General features: G+C 42.1%; 1 pseudogene; it reads left to right on the forward strand.

The window, feature by feature from the left end:
- The first annotated feature begins 9563 nt into the window (after positions 1–9563).
- Positions 9564–9875, forward strand: LOC144296413 (mitochondrial pyruvate carrier 1 pseudogene; annotated as a pseudogene).
- Positions 9876–26975: the final 17100 nt, after the last annotated feature.

Below are 26975 nucleotides of genomic sequence, written 5' to 3' on the forward strand. Positions count from 1 at the left end.
GTACATTGCCCTGGGTTGCATGGACATTTTCACAATATTGATACTTCAAATCCATGGATATGGAATGTTAATGAATCTCTTTGCTCTTCCACAATTTCTTTTTAGGTGTTCTATAGTTTTTAGTTACAGATCCTTTACCTCTTTCATTATGTTAATTCCTAGGTATTTTATGGTTTCTGGTGCAATTGTAAATAGGATCAGCCCTTAATTTCTCTTTTGTCTATATCATTTTTGTGTCTAGAAATAAAGCAGATTTCTCTACATTGATTTTTTTTATCCTGCCACTTTGCTGAAATACAATATGAGTCCTAGCAAAGTTGCAAACTCTTGTGTTTTCCAAATAAAGTATCATGTCATCTGAGGAAAGTGAGATGTTGACTTCTTCCTTGCAAGTTTGAATGCCTTTATAATTGTTTGCATTTATTTGGAGTTGGTTGTGATCTGCCAATTTCATTTATGATTTTATTTGTTGGGATTCTTTATCTTTTCTTTGAGAAGTCCTTTGAGAGCTTTCTCAATCTCATGAATTCTTCCTAAGTAGAGGCCAGCTTGCCCTAGTGCTGAGATATGCTGTGAGTCTAGGGGTCCAATTGCACATGGTGAGCCTGCTATCCAGGGGCCTGCTTGGCCTAGCCATGTCTGGGTTGTGTAACCACAAGTCCAAAATCACAAGGTGAGCCCACTTACCAGTGGCCTAAGTGAGTAAAGCTGAGCTGTGATGTTGGTCTCCAGGTCCAAGCAACATGCTGATCCCACTGTGCAGGTGCCTCATTTTCCCAATGATGAGCTGGGATGCAGGGCTCATTATTTGGAGGCATTCTGCAAACCCAGTTTTCCCTGGACCCCCTTGCCTTCTTCTGGGCTCAGCTGGAGACTGGTGGTATGAGGGTTCCTGGTCCCTTCAGTGTTTGGGTGACCCACATGCCCTGGGGCACCAGGGATCAGCGGGTTCCCAATCTGAGGGCTCCTGGTAGGTGCTCTGTTCTGGGGACTGCATTTCTCCATGCCCTGCTGTGTTCGAGGATTTGTCCTTTGCAGGCTCCTGGTCAGCCAGGGATCTGGACGATCCGTTTCTCCACTACTGAGCTGGGGCAGGCAGCTCGTGGTCTGAGGGCCCGTGTTCCAATGACCCCCACAGTGTCCAGTGATGTGGTGACTCCTTGTCCCAGGACTTACTTGTTTCATAATACCCCTCTCTGCCAGGTGCATGGAGGCACTTCAGACATTGTACACATGGGAGTGGACTGGAAGATTAGGGCATTCATGAGCCCTGTGCTGATCTGGGTGGGTTGGAGAGCTCAAGAGAAGCAGTTAGTGCCCTGGGCTCCTCAGGACATAGACTCACAGCTTTCCGGTGCTGATCCCGGTGTTGTCCCCAGAGGTGTGGGAGGGGCTTTTCTCATCTGCCTGAGTATCCATGGTACTGATTCCCAGTGTCCCACTAACACAGGCCACATGGGAATTTGTCCGTGAGCAGCCAGGACAAACTCACAGTGGGAAAAGGGAACAGGAGTTGCCTGCAGTGGGTTCGAGGACTCTCAGGACCACAGAGGGGGATGAAGGGAGGTGCAAACATGCAGGTGGAGCCCAAAGTTTTGACAAGAGGCCTGGGGCAGGTGATGGGACAGGGGCTTGCCATGGGCAGGGCCAGAAAACAGGGAAGCAAACTAGAGGGAGAGCAGGGAGATCTGTGGATGAAGTACCATCTCTGTCATCATGGGGGCCTGTGTGATTGCCATGCTTTTATATCAGCCCAGGTGCATCAGAGTGCCCTTCTGTATGTCACCACCATGCCACGGCCAATCAGGCAGGCTCTCCGTGTGGCCTGATTCAGGTGGCCAATCACCATGCAGCTTAGGTGGCCAATGTCAGATGGCTTTCTCAGTGACTCTCCTGATATCGTTGCCTAGAAACCACGTTAAAACGGAAAACAGGAGGTGGGGGCAAGATGGTGGAAGAGTAGGGTCCCCAAGTCACCTATTCCTACCCAATTACCTACATAACTTTTATATCATCTTGAAAACCTAGGAATTTGGCCTGAGAATTAAGTAAAGAACAGCTGTAATGCTACAGTGAGAGAAGAGTTCACGCTTCTATGAAATACAACTTCTTTTTGGCCACTCTGCACTGAGCAAAATGACTAGAAGGAAAAACTCTCCTCAAAAGAAAGAATCAGAAATAGCCCTCTCTCCCAAAGACTTACAAAATTTGTATTACAACTCAGTGTTAGAAAGCCGAATCACAAGCATAATTATAAAGCTACTGGTGGATCTAGAAAAAACCCTAAAGGATTCAAGACACTTCATGACTGCAGAATTTAGATCTAATCAGGCCAAAATTAAAAATCAATTAAATGAGATGCAATCCAAACTAGAGGTCAGAACGATGAGAGTTAACGTGGTAGAATGAGTGAGTGACATAGAAGACAAGTTGATGTCAAGGAGGGAAACTGAGGAAACAAAGAGAAGAGAAAAATGACTAAAAGATCATGAGGATTGGCTAATGGAAATAAATGACAGCCTCAGAAGGAAAATCTACGTTTATCTGGGGTCCCGAGGGTGCCGAAGGGACACAGGCCCAGAATATGTATTTGAACAAATCAGAGCTGAAAACTTCCCTAATTTGTGGCAGGAAACAGGCATTCAGATCAGGAAATGGAGAGATTCCCCCATGAAATCAATAAAAACCACTCTACACCTGGACATTTAATAGTGAAACTTGCAAATTCCAAAGATAAAGAGAAAATTCTTAAAGAAGCATGAGAAAAGTAATCTCTAAATTTTATGGGGAGAAGGATTAGCATAACAGCAGACCCTTCCACAGAGACCTGGCAGGCCAGAGAGGGCTGGCAGGATATAGTCAGGGTCTTAAATGAGAAGAACATGCAGCCAAGAATACTTTATCCAGCAAGGCTCTCATTCATAATAGAAGGAGAGATAAAGAGTTTCCAAGATAGGCAGAAACTGAAAGGATATGTGATCATGAAGCCAGCTCTGCAAGAAATACTAAGGGGGAATATGTAATAGAGGAAGTCCAAGGTAACAATCCACAAAAACAGGGATGGAATAGGTATCATGATGACACTGAATACATATCTTTCAATAGGAACTCTGGATATGAATGGGTTTAGTGACCCCAGCAAAAGGTGCAGCTGCCGATTCAGACTGGATAAAAGAGCAAAACCCATCTCTTTGCTGTGTACAAGAGACTCATTTTAGACATTCCCACCAACAGTTCAGGAGGTTTCACCTTTCTCCACATCCTCTCCAACATTTGTGATTTCCTGCCTTGTTAATTTTCCCCATTCTCACATGTGTGAGGTGGTATCTCATTGTGGTTTTGATTTGTATTTCCCTCATGGCCAGGGATGCAGAGCATTTTCTCATGTGCTTGTTGGCCATGTCTATGTCTTCCTCTGTGACATTTCTGTTCATGTCTTTTGCACATTTCCTGTTTGGATCATTTGTTTCTTTGCTGCTGAGTTTAATAAGTTCTTTATAGATCTTGGATACTAGCCCTTTATCTGATACGTCATTTGCAAATGTCTTCTCCCATTCTGTAGGTTGTCTTTTAGTTTTGTTGACTGTATCCTTTGCTGTGCAAAAGCTTCTTATCTTGATGAAGTCACAAAAGTTCATTTTTGCTTTTGTTTCTTTTGCCTTCATGGATGTATCTTGTAAGAAGTTACTGTGGCCGATTTCTAAAAGGGTGTTGCCTGTGTTCTCCTCTAGGATTTGATGGAATCTTGTCTCACATTTAGATTTTTCATCCATTTTGAGTTTATCTTTGTGTATGGTGCAAGAGAGTGGTCTAGTTTCATTCTTCTGCATGTGGATGTGTAATTTTCCCAGCTCCATTTATTGAAGATACTTTCTTCCAGTGGATAGTCTTTCCTCCTTTATCGAATATTAGTTGTCCATAAAGATGAGGGTCCACTTCTGGATTCTCAATTCTTTCCATTGATCTATGTGTCTGTTTTTTTGCCCCCCCATCTTTTTTTCTTTTATTCTATTCTTTTTTCCTTCTTTTCTTTTTTTTAATTCTTTTTTCTTTTTGTTTTTCTTTTCTTCTTTCTCTTCTCTATTTTTCTCCTTTTCCCAATACAACTAGTTTTTGGCCATTTTGCACTGAGTAAAATGACTAGAAGGAAAAACTAACCTCAAAAACAGAATCAGAAACAGGTCTCTCTCACACAGATTTACAAAATTTGAATTACAATTCAATGTCAGAAATCCAATTCAGAAGCACAATTATAAAGCTACTGGTGGCTCTTGAAAAATGCATGAAGGATTCAAGAGACTTCATGACTACAGAACTTAGATATAATCAGGCCAAAATTAAAAATCAATTAAACGAGTGAGTGACATAGAAGACAAGTTGATGAGAAAGAGGGAAACTGAGGAAAAAAGAGAAAACGAAAAAAGATCATGAGGATAGGTTAAGGGAAAAAATAACAGCCTCAGAAACAAAAATCTACATTTACCTGGTGTTACCGAGGGTACCAAAAGGGACAGAGGGCTAGAATATGTATTTGAAGAAATCATAGCTGAAAACTTTCCTAAATTGGGGAGGGAAACAGGCATTCAGATACAGGAAATAGATTTTTCCCACCCAATATCAATGATCTATATTCTGCAGGCATGAAGTCTCTTGAATCCTTCATGCTTTTTTCCAAAGCCACCAGTAGCTTTATTTTTCTGCTTCTGCATCGGCATTCTGCTATCGAAGTTTTACCCAATTTCTGTAATTCTGTGGGAGAGAGGACTATTTCTGATTTTTTCTTTGGGGTGAGTTTTTCCTTCAAGGGACTTTGCTCAATGCATGGTGGCTAAAAACAAGTTGTACTGGGAAAGGAAGGAAAAAAAGAAACATTTCAAAATTAAAAAAAATAACAAGGAGGTGTAGCCTCTGATTCTATATAGTTTAAGTCCCTCGAATTCCCCTGGAGCTTTCCAGTGCTGCTTTGTCAAGAACTTGCTCTTCCTGTTTCCTTCCAGGTGATCTTCTGGGGGAGGGGCCTTCTTTTCTGATTGTCAGGTGTGTGCCCCGAGGGAGCTGCCCCGGCCCCTGCCAGGGGCATGGCTACCTGGGAGCTGTTTATCCTGTGAGACCCATGCTCCCTGGTGGCCCCGCTCCATCCCAGGCACAATGTGACATAAGGGAGGAACAATAACACTGGCGGTGGCCAGCTCTTCAGCCCTAGAGTCAGCTCCCACAGTAACTCCTGCAGACCCCAGTCCGTGGGAGGCTGGATGCTGCAGGCATGGGGGGCACTGACCTGCACAGCTCGGGGGTGCCTGGCGGCAGGAGCGTCCTCGCGGTCCTGTGTCCTCCCGGCCCCCGCATGTCCCAAGGGGATTGCGGATCCTTGCTGTGTCCCCCAGCACCCTGGGGTCCGGGGCCTGCCCCTCTGGAATTGCTCTCCCAGGGCCATGCATTCCCCTCCTAGCCCAGCCGCTGCCAGAGCCGTCACCTGCGCTGCTCTGGGGCCCACTGGGTACACGCTCCAGCCGTTGCTGGAGCTCTGTCCAAGGTCTGTGGTGGCTCTCCCCATTTCCTATGTTAGTGACCCCGGGAACCTGGGGGCTCCACTGCCCATCCTGGGATCCTGCCTGAGTTCCCTGTGAGTGCCTTTCCATCCGGGAATGTTGGTCAAGTTCCTGATTCTCCCGGTCTGGGCTTTCCCGTCCTGGAGTCTCTCCTGCCTGGCCTTAGCCTGGCTCCTTGTGGAGGCTCTCTCCCATTGGAGTGTACTCATTTATTTTTCCGTGTTTCTACCTTGATAGAAGCGCAAACGCTTCTCACTTTAGCCTTCCAGCTATTCTCTCTTTATTTATTTATTTATTTTTCTATTCTCTCTTTAAATCAGAGGACGAATTCATCGGGTTTCAGGATGATTTGAAAGTTATCTAGGTAAGTTGATGAGGACAGGTGATTTCGGGATCCTACTCTTCCCCCATCTTGTCGACAGCCATGTCTCTCATTATTTTGACTTCCTATTTTCCCATTGAATTTACACAAATATTTTATTTTATCTTACTTTCATTTTACTCTTTAAAAATTTGAACTCAATCACCCATTAGAAACGACAAATACCCATCGTTTGCTTTGACGTGGTTGTAACTGGAGGGTATTATGCCTAGAGAAATAAGTCAATCAGAGAAGGACAAATATTATATGGTCTCCTTCATTTGGGGAATATAAAACATAGTGAAAGGAAATAAAGCGGAAATGAGATAAAATCAGTCAGAAAAATCAGAAAGGGAAACAGAATGAGAGACTCCAAACTCTGGGAAATGAACTAGAGGTGGTAGAAAGGGAGGTGGGCATGGCTTGGGGGTCACTGGGTGACAGGCACTGAGAAGGGCACTTGATGGGATGAGCACTGGGTGTTATTCTATATGTTGGCAAATTGAACACCAATAAAAAATAAATTTAAGAAAAATTAAAAATAAAAGATTCAGCTGTAGTGCTATCTAGGTGGCAATTCCTTGCAGGGTAGGACAAGGTTCCCCAGAGGGCTATATATCTTCTAAATCAGCTTCTAATGTATGATGCTGTTTCTCACATAGCTCACATTTACAGGTGCAGGAATCGAGGACTGGAACTTGGAGTTGTACTACTCACTATAACCCGTCATGATCTACTTGCAAAATGTTTCTTTCTTTCCCACGATTTATTATTCTGCTGGCCTAGACGTCTCAGGTTCAAAGAGAGACACAAAAACAATCCCACTGATCTGGAAATTGAAACTGGTGCCTGGCCACTTTGAGCTCTTCAGGCCCCTGAATCAATAGGCAAGGAAGGAAGTTACTATGCTGGCTGGGTGATTAATCCCAAATACCTGGTAGAAATTGGATGAACTCCATAATGGAGGTTAAGAAGAGCATGTGTGAAAATCAGAGGATCAGTAAAGACATCTTTTAATATTACCTTCATGTTTTCATTTTCATTTCCTTCCATGTATTTTTTAATTTACACTTTAATTTCTGATTAACCCATTCATTATAAGCAGTAAGATATTCTTTAACCCCCATGTATTAGTGGTATTTCCAGTTTTTTTCTTGTGATTGACCTTAAGTTTCATGGCATTGTGGTTGGAAACTATGCATGGTATAGTCTTCATCTTTTTGTACTTGTTCAGGTCTGATTTGTGACCTGGTATGTGATTTATTCTGGAGAATGTTTCATATGCACTCAAAAAGACTGTCTTCTGCTGCTTTAGGATGAAATGTTCTGAATATATTTGTTAAGTACAAAAAAAAGAAAAAAGAAAAGAATAGAAACGACAAAGAGATACTACTTGCTTCGATGTGGATGGAACTGGAGGGTATAATGCTGAGGGAAAATAGTCAATCAGAGATAGGCAATCATTATATGGTCTCATTCATTTGGCATAATAAAAAATAGTGAAAGGGAATAAAGGGAAACGGAGAGAAAATGAGTGAAAATATCAGTTGATGATGACAGAATATGAGAGACTCCTAACTCTGAGCAATGAAAAAGGGGTACTGGTAAGGGAGTTGCCTGGATGGTTGGGGTGACTGGATGACATGCGCTGAGGGGGGCACTTGATGTGATGACCATGGGAGATATGCTATATGTTGGCAAATTGAACTCTTTTCATTTAGGACCCTGAATATATCATGCCAGCCCTTTCTGGCCACCCAGGTCGCTGGGGAGAGGTCTGCTGTTAACCTACTACTTCTCCTCATAAAATTTAGGGATCCTTTGTATCTTGTTGCTTTGAGGATCTTCTCTATCTTTGGAATTTGGAAGTTTCATAATGAAATATCAGGGTGTTGAATGGTTTTTATTGCTTTTAGGGGAGGATCACTCTAGCTCCAGGATCTTCATGCCTGATTCCTTCCTCAAGTTAGGGAAGTTCTCTGCTATGATTTGTTCTCATACACTTTCTGGTCCTCTGTTCCTTTCGACACCCTCTGGAACCCCCTTTAAATGTAGATTTTTCCTTCTTAAGCTGTCATTTACTTCCCTTAACCTTTCCTCATGGTCTTTTGTTTTTCTCTCTTTTCCTCTGCTTCCTTCCTTGCCATCAACCTGTCTTCTATGTTACTCACTTGTTCTTCCACCTCATTAACCCTGGTCTGTAGGACCTCTAGTTTGGATTTTTAAGTGATTTAAGTGATTTTTAATTTCGGCCTGATTAGATCTAAATTTTGCAGTCATGAAGTCTCTTGAGTCCTTTATGCTTTTTTCTAGAGCCACCAGTAGCTTTATAATAGTGCTTCTGAATTGGCTTTCTGACATTGAATTGTAATCCAAATTTTGTAACTCTGTGGGAGCGAGGACTGTTTCTGGTTCTTTCTTTTGAGGTAAGGTTTTCCTTCTAGTCATTTTGCTCAGTGCAGAGTTGCCAAAAACAATTTCTATTGGGGAAAGGAGAAAAAGAGCGAAGAGAAGGAAGGAAAGAAAAAAAACTAAAAAAAGAAGAGAAAAAAGTAAAAAAAAGAGAAGAAAAGAGAAAAACAAAAATATGGGGGAGGGAGAGGAACAAACAGAAATCAAAAAACAAAAAACAAAAAAAAAAATAAGGGGAGTACACTCTGATTCTGTATACTGTAAATTCCTCGACTTCCACTGGAACTTTACGCACTGGTTGATCAATAATTTTTTTTTTTCCTGTCTGTCTAGCTGGTCTTCTGGGGTAGGGGCTTGCTGTTCTGATTTTCAGGTGTTAGCACTTTGGGGAGCTGCTCAGCCCCCTGCCTGGTTCAGGGCTCAGTGAAAGACGTTTAACCTGTTTATACAGTGAGGGCACTATGAGGCTTATTGGGGTTTTTTTATCCTGTGAGGCCCCAGTAGGAACAACAACAGTGGCGGCGGCCAGCTCTAGAGCCCTGGAATCAGCTCCTGCAGTAACTACGGAGCTCTCAGTCTGCAGGGGCCTGGATGCTCTGGGGGAGGGGCCGCTGATCTGCTCAACTTGGGGCAGGAGTGTCCTTGCTGTCCTGTGCCCTCCTGGCCTCTGCCTGTCCCCAGGGGAGCGCCGGATCCTGGACTGTGTCCACAGGCACCCTGTGCTCCCAGGACTGCGCTGTTGGATTCGCGTTCCCAGCTGCACAGCCCCTTCTGCGTGGAGCCTCTGCTGTAGCCGCATCTGAGCTCCTCCTTGGGGCTGTGGAGACCCTCTGTGCAGTGCCGCTGCTCAAGCTGCCTCCGAGCTGCTCCCTTGGACGAGCAGCCCCCTGCCCCAGGTGCCTCTGCCTGAGCCGCCTCTGAGTTGTTCGTGGGTCCAGCCAGGCACGCTGCAGCCCTTTAGGGAGCTCAGCCGTGGGGTGTGGCGTGCTCTCCCTGGGGCGCAGGTGGTCTGTTAGTGTCCCTGGGAGTCTGAGGTCATCCCCGCCCTCCTGGGATCCTGCTCTAACTCCCTGAGAGCGCCTTCCTGTCCGGGAAGAATGGTGAAACTCCTGCTTCTCCAGGCTGGGCTCTCCTGTCCTGGGGACACTTTTCCAGAGTGGCCGCACCAGTTTGCACTCTCACCAACAATGCAAGAGGGTTCCCCTTTCTCCACATCCTCGCCAACATTTCTTGTTGGTGGCAGACTATGTCCGGAGCAAGGACTTTCGGGACTGCCTCATGAGTACGCATTTCTGGGGCCCTGTAGCCAACTGGGGTCTTCCCATTACTGCCATCAATGACATGAAAAAGTCTCCAGAGATTATCAGTGGGCGGATGACATTTGCCCTCTGTTGTTACTCCTTGACATTCATGAGATTTGCCTACAAGGTCCAGCCTCGAAACTGGCTTCTGTTTGCATGCCATGCCACAAATGAAGTAGCCCAGCTCATTCAGGGAGGACACCTTATCAAACATGAGATGAGTAAAAAGGCATCAGCATAACAGTGGAAAATGGGCAACCAGGTGTTTGAAGGGACAGCGTCAGCGCTGCTGCTAAGTCACAGATTCCATCCTCAGAATAGTCTTGCTAAGGAAAATAAGCTGAATGCTATTTTTACTAACCAATTTTTCTAGAAATAGCTGAGAGTCCCTAAGCCAACTCTCTGCTGCCTTACACATACCAGGTATTTTACTTCTCTTCATAAAGAGTAGCTCAAAATATGCAATCAATTTAATAATTCCCAATGATGGTTTTATCTGCAGTAATATGTATATTACTTGCTAGAATTTACTTAATAAATAATTGGATAAAAATTGTAATTATTAGCACTTAAATACTCAGAATCTTTAACTCTTTGATGACCATGAGACCACCGACAGCTGGCCATACTTACACTGTCATCGCCAGTTTTTTTTAACCATTTAACTTTCTTTACTGAAAACCAATATTCAAGAAAGATGAACCCTCAATGCATCTTCTTATACTGACCAACGTAACTAAGTACAAATGAAGTCAATGGTGTACTCCTTTAGCATGCTGTGCTGTGTGTCAAGAAAACAAGCCCTCCCCCGCCCCAAGCCCTGGCCCCCTGGCAAACACAGATAAATGATTGTGCACTGCACTACGATACCGTTAGGTGAGAGCTTTGGTTCATGCAGTCGGCTGCCAGAGGTCGCACTGAAACCCCGGAGCCCCAGCACCGACAGTCACCGGCGGCCAGCGTGTGGCATCAGCCGTGCTCCTTCCACAACACCAGATGAATACTGTGATCGGGCATGCTGATGGCGAAGACCAGGCCCTTGTCATTGTGCCCATCCAGTCCATTGAGCCAGGACGCTTCGCCACCAGGAAGCTCGAGCCTCTCTTTGATTTCCAGTACTCTGACAGGGGCCAGCGGCCTTGTTCATTTTAGCCATTCTGACAGATGTGAGGTGGTATCTCATTGTGGGTTTTGTTTAGTTTTGTATTTTCCTGATAATGAGTGATGTGGAGCATTTTTTATCATGTGTCTGTTCTCCACGTGTAGGATTTTTTGGAGAAATGTCTGTTCATGTCTTCCACCCATTCCTTCGCTGGATACTTGTTTCGAGTGTAGACTTACATAAGTTCTTTATAGATCTTAGATACTAGCCTTTTGTCTCATATGTCATTTGCAAATGCCTTCTCCCATTTTGTAGGTTGCTTCTTAGTTTTATGGACTTTTTCCTTTGCTTTTGAACTTGATGAAGTCCCAGTAGTTCAGTTTTTCTCTTGTTTCCCTTGCTTTTATAGACATGTCTTGCATAAGTCGCTATGGCCAAGATCAAAGAGGTTGTTGCCTGTGTTTTTCTCTAGGATTGTGATGGATTGCTATTTCACCTTTAGGTCTTTCATCCATTTTGAGTTTATCTTTGTGTGTGGTGTAAGAGAATGGTTCAGTTGAGTTCTTCTGCATGTGGCTGTCCAATTTGTTGAAGAGACTGTACTTTTTCCAGCGGATATTCTTTTTTTTTTTTTAATTTTTTTTTTTTATTTATGATAGTCACACACAGAGAGAGAGAGAGGCAGAGACACAGGCAGAGGGAGAAGCAGGCTCCATGCACCGGGAGCCCGATGTGGGATTCGATCCCGGGTCTCCAGGATCGCGCCCTGGGCCAAAGGCAGGCGCTAAACCGCTGCGCCACCCAGGGATCCCTCCAGCGGATATTCTTTTCTGCTTTGTCGAAGATTAGTTGACCATAGAGTTGAGGGTCCATTTCTGAGTTCTCTATTCCGTTCCTTGATCAATGTGTCTGTTTTTGTGCCAGTACGATAACATTTTGATGATGACAGCTTTGTCTATGACATACAGAAAAAACCTTAGACAAAATACAGCCTGAAATCCAGACATTGTGATATAACCTGTTTTTGATTTCTTTTTCAACATTCCTATGGCTAATTGGGGTCTTTTCCAGTTCCATGCAAATCCTAGAGTTATTTATTTATGTTCTGTGAAAAATGTCAAGGGTATTTTGATAGGGACTACTTTGAAAGGGTACATTGCTTGGGTATCATGGACATTTTCACAATATTGATTCTTCAAATCTTTGAACATGCAATGTTAATATATGTCTTTGCTCTTCCACAATTTCTTTCATAGGTGTTCTGTAGTTTTTAGTTACAGATCCTTTACCTCTTTCATTATGTTTATTCCTAGGTATTTTATGTTTTATGGTGCAATTTTAAGTAGGATCAACCCTAAATTTCCCTTTCTTCAGTATCATGTCTCATGTCTACAAATGTATTTGTAGACAATCAGTTATAACTGATTTCTCTGCATTGATTTTTCATCCTGCCACATTGCTGAATTACAGTATGAGTCCTAGCAAAGTTGCAAACTCTTGGGATTTCCACATAAAGTATCATGTCATCTGAGAAAAGTGTGATTGTGACTTCACTCAGGCTCACATTGTGGCCTGGTTCAGGTGGCCAATCACCATGCAGTTCAGGTGGCCAATGTCAGACGGCTTTCTTAGTGACCCTCTTGATATCGTTGCCTGGAATCCATGCTTAAATGGAAAACAGAGGAGGTGGAGGCAAGATGGTGGAAGAGTAGGGTCCTCAAATTACCTGTCCATTCCCAATTACCCAATAAATTTCAAATCATCCTGAATACCTAGGAATTCAGCCTGAGATTTAAGGAGAGAGCAGCTGGAATGCTACAGTGAGAGAAGAGTTCACGCTTCTATCAAGTACAACATTTTTGGTCACTCTGCACTGAGCAAAATGACTAGAAGAAAAACCTTACATCAAAGGAAAGAATCAGAAACAGTCCCTCTCCCACAGAGTTACAAAATTTGGGTTACAATTCAATGTCAGAAAGCCAATTCAGAAGCACAAGTATAAAGCTACTGGTGGCTCTAGAAAAAAGCAAAAAGGATTCAAGAGACTTTGTGACTGCAGAATTTAGATCTAATCAGGCCGAAATTAAAAATCACTTAAATGAGTTGCAATCCATACTAGAGGTCCTAACGATGAGGGTTAATGAGGTAAAAGAACGAGTGAGTGACATAGAAGACAAGGCAAGGAGGGAAACTGAGGAAAAAAGACACAAACGACTAAAAGATCATGAGGATATCTTAAGGGAAATAAATGACAGCCTCAGAAGGAAAAAAATCTATGTTTACCTGGGGTTCCCGAGGGTGCCAAAAGGGACAGAGGTCCAGAATACGTATTTCAACAAACCAGAGCTGAAAGCATCCCTAATTTGGGGAGGGAAACAGGCATTCAGATCCAGAAATAGAGAAACACCCCTTAAAATCAATAAAAACGACTCAACACCTGGACGTTTAATAGTGAAACTTGCAAATTCCAAAGATAAAGAGAAGATCTTTAAAGCAGCAAGAGACAAGAAACTTGTAACTTTTATGGGGAGAAGTATTAGCACAACAGCAGACCTCTCCACAGAGACCTGGCAGGCTACGAACGGCTGGCAGGATATATTCAGGGTCCTAAATGAGAAGAACATGCAGCCAAGAATACTGTATCCAGCAAGGCTCTCATTCAGAACAGAAGGAGAGATAAAGAGCTTCCAAGATAGGCAGAAACCGAAAGAATATGTGATCATGAAGCCAGCTCTGCAAGAAACACTAAGGAGGAGTATGTAATAGAGGAAGTCCAGGGGAACAATCCACAACAGGGACTGAACAGGTATCATTGATGACACTAAATACATATCTTTAAGTTGTAGCTCTGCATGTGAATGGGCCTAACGACCTCAGCAAAAGGTGCAGCTGCAGTTACAGACTGGATAAAAGAGGAAAACCCACCTATGTGCTGTATACAAGAGACTCATTTTACACATAAGGACACCTACAGCCTGAAAATAAAAGGTTGGAGAACTGCGTACCATTCCAATGGTCCTCAAAAGAAACAGGGGTAGCCATTCTTAGATCAGATAAACTAAAGTTTATCCCAAACCCTGTAATAAGAGATGAAGAGGGACACTATACCATACTTAAAGGATCTATCCAACAAGATGACCTAACAATCATCAATATGCATGCCCCGAATGCGGGAGCTGCCAAGTATAGCAATTAATAACCAAAGTTAAGACATGCTTAGATAATAATACACATATACGTGGTGACTTGAAAGTAGCACTTTCTACAATCGACAGGATTTCTAAGCACAACATCTCCAAAGAAACAAGAGCTTTAAATGATACACTGGACCAGAAGGATTTCACAGATATTGACAAAACTTTCTATGCAAACACAATTGTATACACATTCTTCTCAAGTGCACATGGAACTTTCTCCAGATTAGACAACATACTGGGACACTAATCAGGTCTTAACCGACACCCAAATATTGGGATCGTCCCCTGCATATTTTCAGACCATAATGCTTTGAAATTAGAACTAAATCACAAGAAGTAGTTTAGAAGGATTTCAATCACATGAAGGTTAAGAAACATCCTGCTAGGGATCCCTGGGTGGCGCAGCGGTTTGGCGCCTGCCTTTGGCCCAGGGCGCGATCCTGGAGACCCGGGATCGAATCCCACATCAGGCTCCCGGTGCATGGAGCCTGCTTCTCCCTCTGCCTGTGCCTCTGCCTCTCTCTCTCTCTCTGTGACTATCATAAATAAATAAAAATTTAAAAAAAAAGAAACATCCTGCTAAAAGATGAAAAGGTCAAGCAAGAAATTAGAGAGGAATTATAAAGTTTCATGGAAAATAATGAGAATGAATATACAACCGTTCAAAATCTTTGGGATACACAACAAGCAGTCCTGAGGGAGAAATACATCACAATACAAGTATCCATCCAAAAACTGGAAAGAACTGAAATACAAAAGCGAACCTTGCACCTAAAGGAGCTGGAGAAAAAACAGCAAATAGATCCTATACCCAGCAGAAGAAGAGTATAATATAGATTCGAGCAGAACTCAATAGAGTCCAGAATAACTGTGGAATGGATCAACAAAGTCAGGAGTTGGTTCTTTGAAAGAATTAATGATATAGATAAACCATTAGCTAACCTTATTAAAAAGAAGAGAGAGAGGACTCACTAAAATCATGAATGAGAAAGGAGAGATCACCACCAACACCACAAATGATGTTAAAAACTTATGAGCAAAAAAAAAAAAAAAAAAAAAAAAGTCTGGAAAACCACAAACTACCAAAACTGCAACAGGAAGATGTGGTTTATGTATGCAATGGATAGTACTCAGCCATTAGAAACAAAAAATACCCACCATGTGCTTCAATGTGGATGGAACCAGAGGGTATTTTGCTGAGTGAAATAAGTCAATCAGAGAAGGACAAACATTATATGGTCTCATTCATTTGGGGAATATAAAAAATAGTGGAAGGGAATAAAGGGGAAATGAGAAAAAATAAGTGGGAAATATCAGAAAGGGAGAATAAGAAAGACTCCTAACTCCGGGAAACGAACTAGGGGTGGTGGAAGGGGACATGTGCAGGGGGTGGGGGTGACTGGGTGACAGGCACTGAGGTGGGCACTGATGGAATAGGCACTGGGTGCTATTCTATATGTTGGCAAATTGAAATAATGAATGAGAAAGGGGAGATCACTATCAACATCAAGGAAATACAAACAATTTAAAAACATATTATGAACAATTATACACCAATAAATTAGACAATCTATTAGAAATGGACGCATTTCTGGAAAGCCACAAACTATCAAAACTGGAACAGGAAGAAATAAAAAACCTGAAGAGGCCAATAACCAGAAAAGAAATTGAAGGAGTCATCAAAAAACCCCCAAGACACAAAAGTCCAGGGCCAGATGGCTTCCCAGGGGAATTCTATCAAACGTTTCAAGAAGAACCCATACCTATTCTACTACAGCTGTTTGGAAAGATAGAAAGAGATGGAGTACTTCCAACTTCGTTCTACGAGGTCAGCATCACCTTAATTCCAAAACCAGACAAAGACCCCACCAAAAAGAATGACAGACCAATATCCCTAATGAACGAGGATGCAAAAATTCTCCACAAGATATTAGCCAATAGGATACTAAAATACATTAAGAAGACTATTCACCATGACGAAGTAGGATTTTTCCCCGGGACACAAGGCTGGTTCAACACTCGTAAAACAATCAATGTGATTCATCATATCAACAAGGGAAAAACCAAGAACCATATGATCCTCTCAAAAGATGCAGAGAAAGCATTTGACAAAATACAGCATCGATTCCTGATCAAAACTCTTCAGAGTGTAGGGATAGAGGGAACATTCCTCAACATCTTAAAAGCCATCTACGAAAAATCCACAGCAAATATCATTCTCAATGGGGAAGCACTGGGAGCCTTTCCCCTAAGATCAGGAACAAGACAGGGATGTCCACTCTCACCATAGCTATTCAACAGAGTACTAGAAGTCCTAGCCTCAGCAATCAGACAACAAAAAGAAGTAAAAGGCATTCAGATTGGCAAAGAAGAAGTCACACTCTCCCTCTTCACCAATGACATGATACTCTACATGGAAAACCCACAAGACTCCACCCCAAGATTAGTAGAACTCATACAGCAGTGTGGCAGGATACAAAATCAATGCCCAGAATTGGGTGGGGACAGGTAATTTTGGGAATCTACTCTTCTGCCATCTTGCAGACAGCCTTGTCTCTCAGTCTTTTGATTACCTTATTCCCTTTCTATTTACGCAAATATTTTATTTTATATTATTTTTATTTTACTTTTTAAAAATTTGAATTCGATCTGCCAGCATATCATACACCAATAGTTTCAGATGTAGGATCATTTTGTCCCTACGGAGCTGGGCCAGGCAGCTCCTGGTCTGAGAGCCCGTGTTCCAATGCCCCCACCATGTCCAGTGATGTGGTGACTCCTTCTCCCAGGACTTACTTGTTTCATAAAATTCCCTCTCTGCCGGGTGCCTGGAGGCACTGCAGACATTGTACACATGGGGGTGGACTGGAGGAAGACACTGCAGTCATTGTACACATGGGGGTGGACCAGAGGTGTAGGGCACTCATGTCTCCTGTGCTGAGCTGCGTTGGAGAACTCCAGAGAAGCAGTGAGTGCCCTGGGCTCCCGCAGGACATGGACTCGCAGCTTTCCTGTGTTGAGCCCTGGGTTGACCCCAGAGGTGTCGGAGAGGTTTTTCCCCTCTGTCTGAGTATCCAGGGTACCGATTCGCAGTGTCCCGCTCCCAGAGGCTACATGGGAATATGTCCGTGAGCAGCCAGGCCAACCTCACAGTGGGATATGGGACCAGGAGCCGCCTGCTGTGGGTTCGTGGACTCTCTGGACCGCAGAGGGGCATGAAGGGAGGTGCAAACATCCAGGTGGAGCCCAAAGAGTTGGAGAAAGGCCTGGGGCACGAGGGGTAAACAGGGGGCTTGCCATGGGCAGGGGCAGAAAACAGGGCAGAGAACCTTAGGGAGAGTAACGAGATCTGTGCCTGAAGTGCCATCTCTGTTGTCATAGGGGAGTGCGTGGTTGCCATGCTTTTATAACAGCCAAGGTGCATCAGAGTGCCCTTCTGTGATGTCACCGACATGCCCGTCCAGTCAGGCAGGCTCCTCGGGTGGCCTGGTTCAGGTGGCCAATCACCATGCAGCTCAGGTAGCTGATGTCAGAAAGCTTTCTCAGTGACCCAGCTGATATCACTGCCTAGAAACCATGTTTAAATGGAAAACAGAGAAGGAGGAGACAAGATGGCCAAAGAGTAGTGTCCCCAGTCACCTGTCCACACCAAATTACCTAGATAACTTTCTTTTTTTATATAATTATTTTATATTGGTGTTCAATTTGCCAACATATAGAATAACCTCCAGTGCTCATCCCATCCAGTGCTCCCCTCAGTGCCCGCCACCCAGTCACCCCCACACCCACCCACCTCCCCTTCAACCACCCCTAGTTCATTTCCCAATTAGGAAATCTCATGTTATGTCTCCCTTTCTGATAATTTCCACTCATTTTTCTCTATTCCCCTTTATTCCCTTTCACTACTTTCACTATTTTTTATATTCCCCAAATGAATGAGCCCATATAATGTTTGTCCTTCTCCAATTGTCTTATTTCATGCAGCATAATACCCTCCAGTTCCATCCAAGTTGAAGGAAATGGTGGGTATTTTTTGTTTCGTATGGCTAAGTAATATTCCATTGTATACATAAACCACATCTTCTTTATCCATTCATCTTTCATTGGACCAAGGCTCCTTCCACAGTTTGGCTATTGTGGACACTGCTGCTATAAACATCGGGTGCAGGTGTCCCGGCGTTTCACTGCATCTGTATCTTTGGGGTAAATACTCAGCAGTGCAAATGCTGGGTCGTAGGGCATGTCTATTTTTACTCTTTGGGAACCTCCACACAGTTTTCCAGAGTGGCTGCACCAGTTCACATTTCCACCAACAGTGCATGAGGGTTCCCCTTTCTCCACATCCTCTCCAACATTTGTTGTTTCCTACTGTGTTAATTTTCCCCATTCTCACTGGTGTGAGGTGGTATCTCAATGTCAACTTGATTTGGATTTCCCTGACCCCAAGTGATGCAGAGCATTTTCTCATGCTTCTTGGCATGTCTATGTCTTCCTCTGTGAGATTTCTGTTCATGTCTTTTGCCCATTTAACGTTTAGATTGTTTGTTTCCTTGCTGTTGATTATGATAAGTTCCTTATAGATCTTGGAAACTAACCCTTTATCTGATATGTCATTTGCAAATATCTTCTCCCATTCTGAAGGTTGTCTTTTAGCTGTGTTGACTGTATCTTATGCTGTGCAAAAGCCTTTATTTTGAGGCAGTCCCAATAGTTCATTTTTGCTTTTGTTTCTCTTGCCTTTGTGGATGTATCTTGCAAGAAGTTACTGTGGCTACAAAAAGGGTGTTGCCTGTGTTCTCCTCTAGGATTTGGATGGATTCTTGTCTCACATTTAGATCTTTCATCCATTTTGAGTTTCTCTTTGTGTATGGTGCAAGAGAGTGCTCTAGTTTCATTCTTCTGCATGTGGATGTCCAATTTTCCCAGCATCATTCATTGAAGGGACTCTCTTTTCCAGGGGACAGTCTTTCCTCCTTTGTCAAATATTAGTTGAACATAAAGTTGAGGGTCCAATTCTGGATTCTCTATTCTGTTCCGTTGATCTATGTGTCTGTATTTGCCCGTACCACATGGTCTTGATGACCACAACTTGGGAGTACAACCTGAAATCTGGCATTGTGATGCCCCCAGATATGGTTTTCTTTTTTAAAATTCCCATGGCTATTCGGGGTCTTTTCTGATTCCACACAAATCTTAAAATAATTTGTTATAACTCTCTGAAGAAAGTCCATGGTATTTTGATAGGGATTGCATTAAATGTGTAAATTGCCCTGGGTAACATTGGCATTTTCACAATATTAATTCTGCCAATCCATGAGCATGGAATATTTTTCCATCTCTTTGTGTCTTCCTCAGTTTCTTTCAGAAGTGTTCTATAGTTTTTAGGGTATAGATCCTTTACAACTTTGGTTAGGTTTATTCCTAGGTATCTTATGCTTTTGGGTGCAATTGTAAATGGGATTGAATTCTTAGTTTCTCTTTCTTCAGTCTCATTGTTAGTGTAGAGAAATGCCACTGATTTCTGGGCATTGATTTTGTATCCTGCCACGCTACCAAATTGCTGTATGACTTCTAGCAATCTTGGGGTGGAGGTTTTTGGGTTTTCTATGTAGAGTATCATGTCATCGGCGAAGAAGGAGAGTTTGACTTCTTCTTTGCCAATTTGAATGCCTTTAATGTCTTTTTGTTGTCTTATTGCTGAGGCCAGGACTTCCAGTACTATGTTGAATAGCAGTGGTGAGAGTGGACATCCCTGTCTTGTTCCTGATCTTAGAGGAAAGACTCCCAGTGCTTCCCCATTGAGAATTATATTTGCTGTGAGCTTTTCGTAGATGGCTTTTAATTTGTTGAGGAATGTTCCCTTTATCCCTATGCTCTGAAGAGTTTTGATAAGGAATGGATGCTATATTTTGTCAAATGCTCTCTCTGCATTTAATGAGAGGATCATATGGTTCTTGGTTTTTCTCTTGCTGATATGATGAATCACATTGATTGTTTTACGAGTGTTGAACCAGCTTTGCATCCCGGGGATAAATCCTACTTGGTCATGGTGAATAGTTTTCTTAATGCATTGTTGGATCCTATTGGCTAGTATCTTCTTGAGAATTTTTGCATCCATCTTCATCAGAGATATTGGTCTATAATTCTCCTTTTTGGTGGGGTCTTTCTCTGGTTTTGGAATTAAGGTGATGCTGGCCTCGTAGAATGAAGTTGGAAGTACTCCATCTCTTTATATCTTTCCAAACAGCTGTAGTAGAATAGGTATGCGTTCTTCTTGAAATGTTTGATTGAATTCCCTTGGGAAGCCATCTGGCCCTGGACTTTTGTGTCTTGGGAGGTTTTTGATGACTGCTTCAATTTCCTCCTTTGTTATTGGCCTGTTCAGGTTTTCTATCTCTTCCTGTTCCAGTTTTGGTAGTTTGTGGCTCTCCAGAAATGCTTCCATTTCTTCTAGATTGCCTAATTTATTGGTGTATAGCTGTTCATAATATGTTTTTAAATTCGTTTGTATTTCCTTGGTGTTGGTAGTGATCTCTCCTTTCTCATTCATGATTTTATTAATTTGAATATCCTCTCTCTTCTTTTTAATAAGGCTGGCTATCTATCTATCTATCTATCTATCTATCTATCTATCTATCTTATTAATTCTTTCAAAGAACCAACTTCTGATTTGTTGATCTGTTCCACAGTTCTTCTGGTCTCGATTTCATTGAGTTCTGCTCGAATCTTTATCAACTCCCTTCTTCTCCTGGGTGTAGGATCTATTTGCTGTTTTTTCTCTAGCTCCTTTATGTGTAAGGTTAGCTTTTGTATTTGAGTTCTTTCCAGTTTTTGAATGGATGCTTCTTTTGAGATATATTTCTCCCTAAGGAAGACTTTTGCTGTATCCCAAAGATTTTGAATGGTTGTATCTTCATTCTCATTAGTTTCCATGAATTTTTTTTAATTCTTCCATAATTTCCTGGTTGACCTTTTCATCTTTTAGCAGGATGGTCCTTAACCTCCGCGTGTTTGAAGTCCTTCCAAACTTCTTGTTGTGATTTCATTCTAATTTCAAGGCATTATGGTCTGAGAATATGCAGGGGACGATCCCAATCTTTTGCTATAGGTTCAAACCTGATTTGTGACCCAGTATGCAGTCTATTCAGGAGAAAGTTCCATGTGCACTTGAGAAGAATGTGTATTCAGTTGAGTTTGGATGTAAAGTTCTGTAGATATCTGTGAAATCCATCTAGTCCAGTGTATCATTTAAAGCTCTCGTTTCTTTGGAGATGTTGTGTTTAGAAGACCTATCGAGTGTAGAAAGCACTAGATTGAAGTCACCAAGTATAAGTGTATTATTATCTAAGTATGTCTTAACTTGGTTATTAATTGATATATTTTGCAGCTCCCATATTCGGAGCACATATATTGATGACTATTAAGTCCTCTTGTTGGATAGATCCTTTAAGTATAATATAGTGTCCCTCTTCATCTCTCACTACAGTCTTCGGGATAAATTTTATTTATCTGATATAAGCATGGCTGCACCTGGTTTCTTTTGAGGACCATTTGAATGGTAAATGGTTCTCCAACCTTTTATTTTCAGGCTCTAGGTGTCCTTCTGTCTAAAATGAGTCTCTTGTAGACAGCAAATAGATGGGTCCTGCTTTTTTTATCCAGTCTGACACCCTGCTCCTTTTGAGGGGGTCATTAAGCCCATTCACTTTCAGAGTTACTATTGAAAGATATGAGTTTAGTGTCATCATGATATGTATTCAGTCCTTGTTTTTGTGGATTGTTCCACTGGACTTCTTCTTAAAGGGGCATTTTAAGAGTCCCCCTTAAAATTTCTTGCAGAGCTGGTTTGGAGGTCACATATTCTTTCAGTTGCTGCCTGTCTTGGAAGCTCTTTATCTCTCCTTCCATTTTGAATGAGAGCCTTGGTGGATAAAGTATTCTTGGTTGCATGTTCTTCTCATTTAGGACCTTGAATATATTCTGCCAGCCCATTCTGGCCTTCCAGGTCTCTGTGCAGAAGTCTGCTGTTACCATAATTCTCCTCCCCATAAAAGTCAGGGATTTCTTTTCTCGTGCTGCTTTAAGGATCTTCTCTTTATCTTTGGAATATGCAAGCTTAACTGTTAAATGTAGATGTGTTGAACGGTTTTATTGATATTGGGGGGGGGGGGATCTCTCTATTTCCTGGATCTGAATGCCTGTTTCCCTTCCCAAATTAGGAAAGTTTTCACCTATGATTTTTTCAAATATATATTCTTGACCTCTGTCCCTTTTGGCGCCCTAGGGAATCCCAATTAAACGTAGGTTTTTCTTCCTCAGGCTGTCTTTTATTTTACTTAATCTATCCTCATGGTCTTTTAATTGTTTGTCTCTTTTTTCCTCAGTTTCCCTCTTTGCCATCAACTTGTCTTCTATTTCAATCGCTTGTTCTTCCACCTCGTTAACCCTCATCTTAGGACTTGTAGTTTGGATTGCATCTCATTCAATTGATTTTTTATTTCTGCCTGATTAGACCTAAATTCTAGATCAGTCATGATGTCTCCTGAGTCCTTTATGTTTTTTTCTAGAGCAACCAGTAGCTTTATAATAGTTCTTCTGAATTGGCTTTCTGACATTGAATTGTAATCCAAATTTTGTAACTCTATGGGAGAGAGGACTGTTTCTGGTTCTTTCTTTCTTTTTTTTTTATAAAGATTTTTTTTATTTATTTATTCATAGAGAGAGAGAGAATGAGAGGCAGAGACACAGGCAGAGGTAGAAGCAGGCTCCATGCAGAGAGCCTGACGTGGGACTCGATCCAGGGGCCTGATGTGGGACTCGATCCAGGGTCTCCAGGATCATGCCCTGGGCTGCAGGCGGCACTAAACCACTGCACCACCGGGGTTGCCCCTGGTACTTTCTTATGGTGAGTTTTTCCTTCTAGTCATTTTTCTCAGTGCAGAGTGGCTAAAAACAAGTTGTATATTGAAAAGGAGAAAAAGGAAGAAGAGAAAGAAGGAAAGAAAAGGAGAAAAAGAAAGATGAAAAAAAGAAGAAAAGAAAAAAACAGGGGGGTGAGCAAACAGAAATAAAAAAAAAAACAAAAACAAAAAAAGGGGAGGGAGTATCCTCTTATTCTGTATACTGTAATTCCTTCGACTTTCCCCTGGAACTTGCCGGTGCTGCTTGGTCAATAATTTGTTTTTCCCCTCTCCGTCTAGCTGCTCTTCTGGGGGAGGGGCCTGCTGTGCTGATTTTAAGGTGTTAGCACTTGGGGGAGCTGCTCAGCCCCCTGCCTGGTGCAGGGCTTAGTGAAAGATGTTTAAGCTGTTTATCCAGTGAGGCCACTGTGAGGCTCAGTGGGGTTGTTTATCCTGTGGGGACCCAGGAGGAACAACAGTGGCAGCAGCCAGCTCTGGAGCCCTGCATTCAGCTCCTGCAATAACTATGGAGCTCTCAGTCTACAGGGACCTGGATGCTCCGGGGATGGGGCCGCTGATCTGCTCAGCTTGGGGCAGGAGTGTCCCTGCTGTTCTGTGCCCTCCTTGCTTCTGCCTGTCCCGAAGGGAGCGCCAGATCTTGGGCTGTGCCTTACTGTAGTCTTCCAGCTGTTCTCTCTTTATTTTTTTTTATTTTTTTTTATTTATTTATGATAGTCACAGAGAGAGAGAGAGAGAGGCAGAGACATAGGCAGAGGGAGAAGCAGGCTCCATGCACCGAGAGCCCGATGTGGGATTTGATCCCGGGTCTCCAGGATCGCGCCCTGGGCCAAAGGCAGGCGCTAAACCACTGCGCCACCCAGGGATCCCTGTTCTCTCTTTAAATCTCAGGCCAAATTCGTAGGTTTTCAGGGTGGTTTGAAAGTTATCTAGGTAGATTGGTAGGGACTGGAGATTTTGTGTTCCTATTCTTCTGGCATCTTGCTGACAGCCTTGTCTCTCATTATTTTGGTTTCCTATTTTCCCATTCTATTTACACAAATATGTTATTTTATCATATTTTTATTTTACTTTTTAAAAATTTGAATTCATTTTGCCAGCATATAATAAACCATTAGTTTCAGATGTAGTGATCAATAATTTACCATTTGTGGGTAAATCCCAGTGCTCATCACAAAACGTGCCCTTCTTAATGCCCCCCTCTCACCTCCCCTCTAGCGACCCTCAGTTTATTTCACAGAGTTAAGTGTCTCTCATGGGTTTTCTGTCTCTCTCTCATAACTTCCCATTCAATTTTCCCTCCTTTCCTCTGTAATTGTGTGCAATGTTTCTTATATTTCACATATGAATCAAACCATATGATAATTGTCTTTCACTGACTGAGTTATTTCACTCACGGACTAATAGCCTCTAGTTCCATCCGTGTCGATAGAAGTGGTAAAAATTCATCCTTTCTAAAGGCTGAGTAATATCCCATTGGATCTATAGGCCATATCTTTATCCATTCATCTGTCGATGGATATCTGAGCTCCTTCCACATTTTGACCATTGTGGGCATTGCTGCTGTGAACACTGGTGTTCGGGTGCCCCTTCTTTTCACTACCTCTGTATCTTGGTGGTAAATACCCAGTAGTGCAACTGCTGGGTCATAGGGTATCTCTGCTTTTAAGTTCTTAAGGAACCTGCACACTTTTCAAGAGTGCCTGCATGACTTTGCATTCCCACCAACAGTGCAAGAGGGTTCCCCTTTCTCCAAATCCTGGTCAACGTTTGTTGTTTCCTGTCTTGTTCATTTTAGCCACTCTGACACATGTGAGGTGGTATCTCATTGTGGGTTTGTTTTGATTTGTATTTTCCTGATAATGAATGATTTGGAGCATTATTTCTTTTGTTTGTTGGCCACGTGTAGGTCTTCTTTGGAGAAATGTCTGGTCATGTCTCTGCTCATTTCTTCACTTGATTACTTGTTTTCGGTGTTGAGTTCCATAAGTTCTTTATAGATCTTTGATACTAGCCTTTTATCTATTCTGTCATTTTCAAATGCCTTCTCCCATTTTGTAGGTTGTTTCTTAGTTTTATGGACTGCTACCTTTGCTTTTTATCTTAATGATGTCCCAATACTTCAGTTTTGCTTTTGTTTCCCTTGCTTTTACAGACATGTCTTGCATAAGTTGCTATGGCCAAGGTCAAAGAGGTTGTTGCCTGTAGTTTCCTGTAGGATTGTGATGGATTGCTATTTCACCTTTAGGTCTTTCATCCATTTTGAGTTTATCTTTGTGTGTGGTGTAAGAGAATGGTCCAGGTGCGTTCTTCTGCAAGTGGCTCTCCAATTTGTTGAAGAGACTGTCGTTTTTCCAGCGGATATTCTTTTCTGCTTTGTCAAAGATTACTTGACCATAGAGTTGAGGGTCCATTTCTGGGTTCTCTATTCTGTTCCTTGAACAATGTGTCTGTTTCAGTACCAGTACGATAACATTTTGATGATGACAGCTTTGTCTATAACATGCAGAAAAAGCCTTAGACAAAATACAGCCTGAAGTCCAGAGATTGTGATATAACCAACTTTTGATTTCTTTTTCAACATTCCATGGCTAATTGGGGTCTTTTCCAGTTCCATCCAAATCTTAGAAATATTCGTTTCTGCTCTGTGGAAAAAGTCTATGGTATTTTGATAGGAACTACTTCAAAAGTGAACATGGCCCTGGGTAGCATGGACATTTTCACAATATTGATTGTTCAAATACATGAACATGGAATGTTAATGCATCTGTTTGCTCTTCCACAATTTCTTTCATAGGTGTTTTGTAGTTTTTAGTTACAGATCCTTTACTTCTTTCATTATGTTTATTCCTAGGTATTTTATGATTTCTGGTGCAATTTTAAGTAGGATCAACCCTTAAATTCTCTTTCTTCTCTATCATATTTAGTGTCTATAAATACAACTGATTTCTGTTCATTGATTTTTTTATCCTGCCACGTTGCTGATTTACTGTACATGTCCTAGCAAATTTGGAAACTCTTGTGTTTTCCACATAATATGTCATGTCATCTGAGACAAGTGGGATTTTGACTTCTTCTTTGCCAGTTTGAATGGCTTTTATTTCTTTTTATTTTCTGATTGATGAGGCTAGTGATTCTATTACTCTGTTGAAGAATGGTGGTGAGAGTGGGCATTCTTGCTGTGTTCCTCACCTTAGCGGAAAGGCTGTCAGTTTTTCCCATTGTGAATGATATTACCATGGGTTTCGTAGATGGCTTTTATGCTGTTAGGTCTATTCCCCCAATAACTACCCTGTGGAGAGTTTTAATCAAGAAAAGGATGCTGCATTTTGTCTAAGGTTTTTTTCTCCATAAATTGAGAAGATCATAAGAGTCAGGCCTTTTCCTTTATTAATGTGATCTATCACCCTGATTGACTTACAAATGTAGAACCACCTTTGCAGTCCAGGGTTCAATCCCACATGGTCATGGTGAATAATCCTTTTGATGTACTGTTGGATTCCCTTAGTTAGTATATTGGTGATAATTTTGGCATCCATGTTCATCAGGTATATTGGTCTGTAGTTCTCCTGTTTGGTGGGATCTTTGTCTTTGGGATCAAGGTAATGCTGACTTCATAGAATGAGTTTGGAAGTTTTCCTTGCATTTCCTTGCTCTATTTGAAAGAGCTTCAATAGCTTAAGTATTATTTCTTATTCAAACGTTTGGTTGAATTCTCTGGGAGGCATTCAGCCCTGGACTATTGGTTTCTGGGAAGATATTGATGACTGCTTCAATTACTTTACTAGTTATGGATCTGTTCAGGTTTTCAATTTCTTCCTGTATCCATTCTCATAGTTTATAAACTTCCAGAAAAGCATCCATTTTTTCCAGATTGCCTAATTTGGGGGCAATTAATTGCTCACAAGATTCTTTATAATTGTTTGCATTTATTTGGAGTTGGTTGTGATCCACCTCTTTCATTTATAATTTTATTTGTTTGGATTCTTTATCTTTTCCTTGATAAGTCCTACAAGAGTTTTCTCAATCTCATGAATTATTCCTATGCAGAGGCCAGCTTGCCCTAGTGCTGAGATATGCTGTTAGTCCAGGGGTCCAATGGCACATAGTGATCCAGGGGCCTGATTCACCTAGC

Source organism: Canis aureus, chromosome 24, assembly GCF_053574225.1.
Source record: "Canis aureus isolate CA01 chromosome 24, VMU_Caureus_v.1.0, whole genome shotgun sequence".
Lineage (NCBI taxonomy): Eukaryota > Metazoa > Chordata > Mammalia > Carnivora > Canidae > Canis > Canis aureus.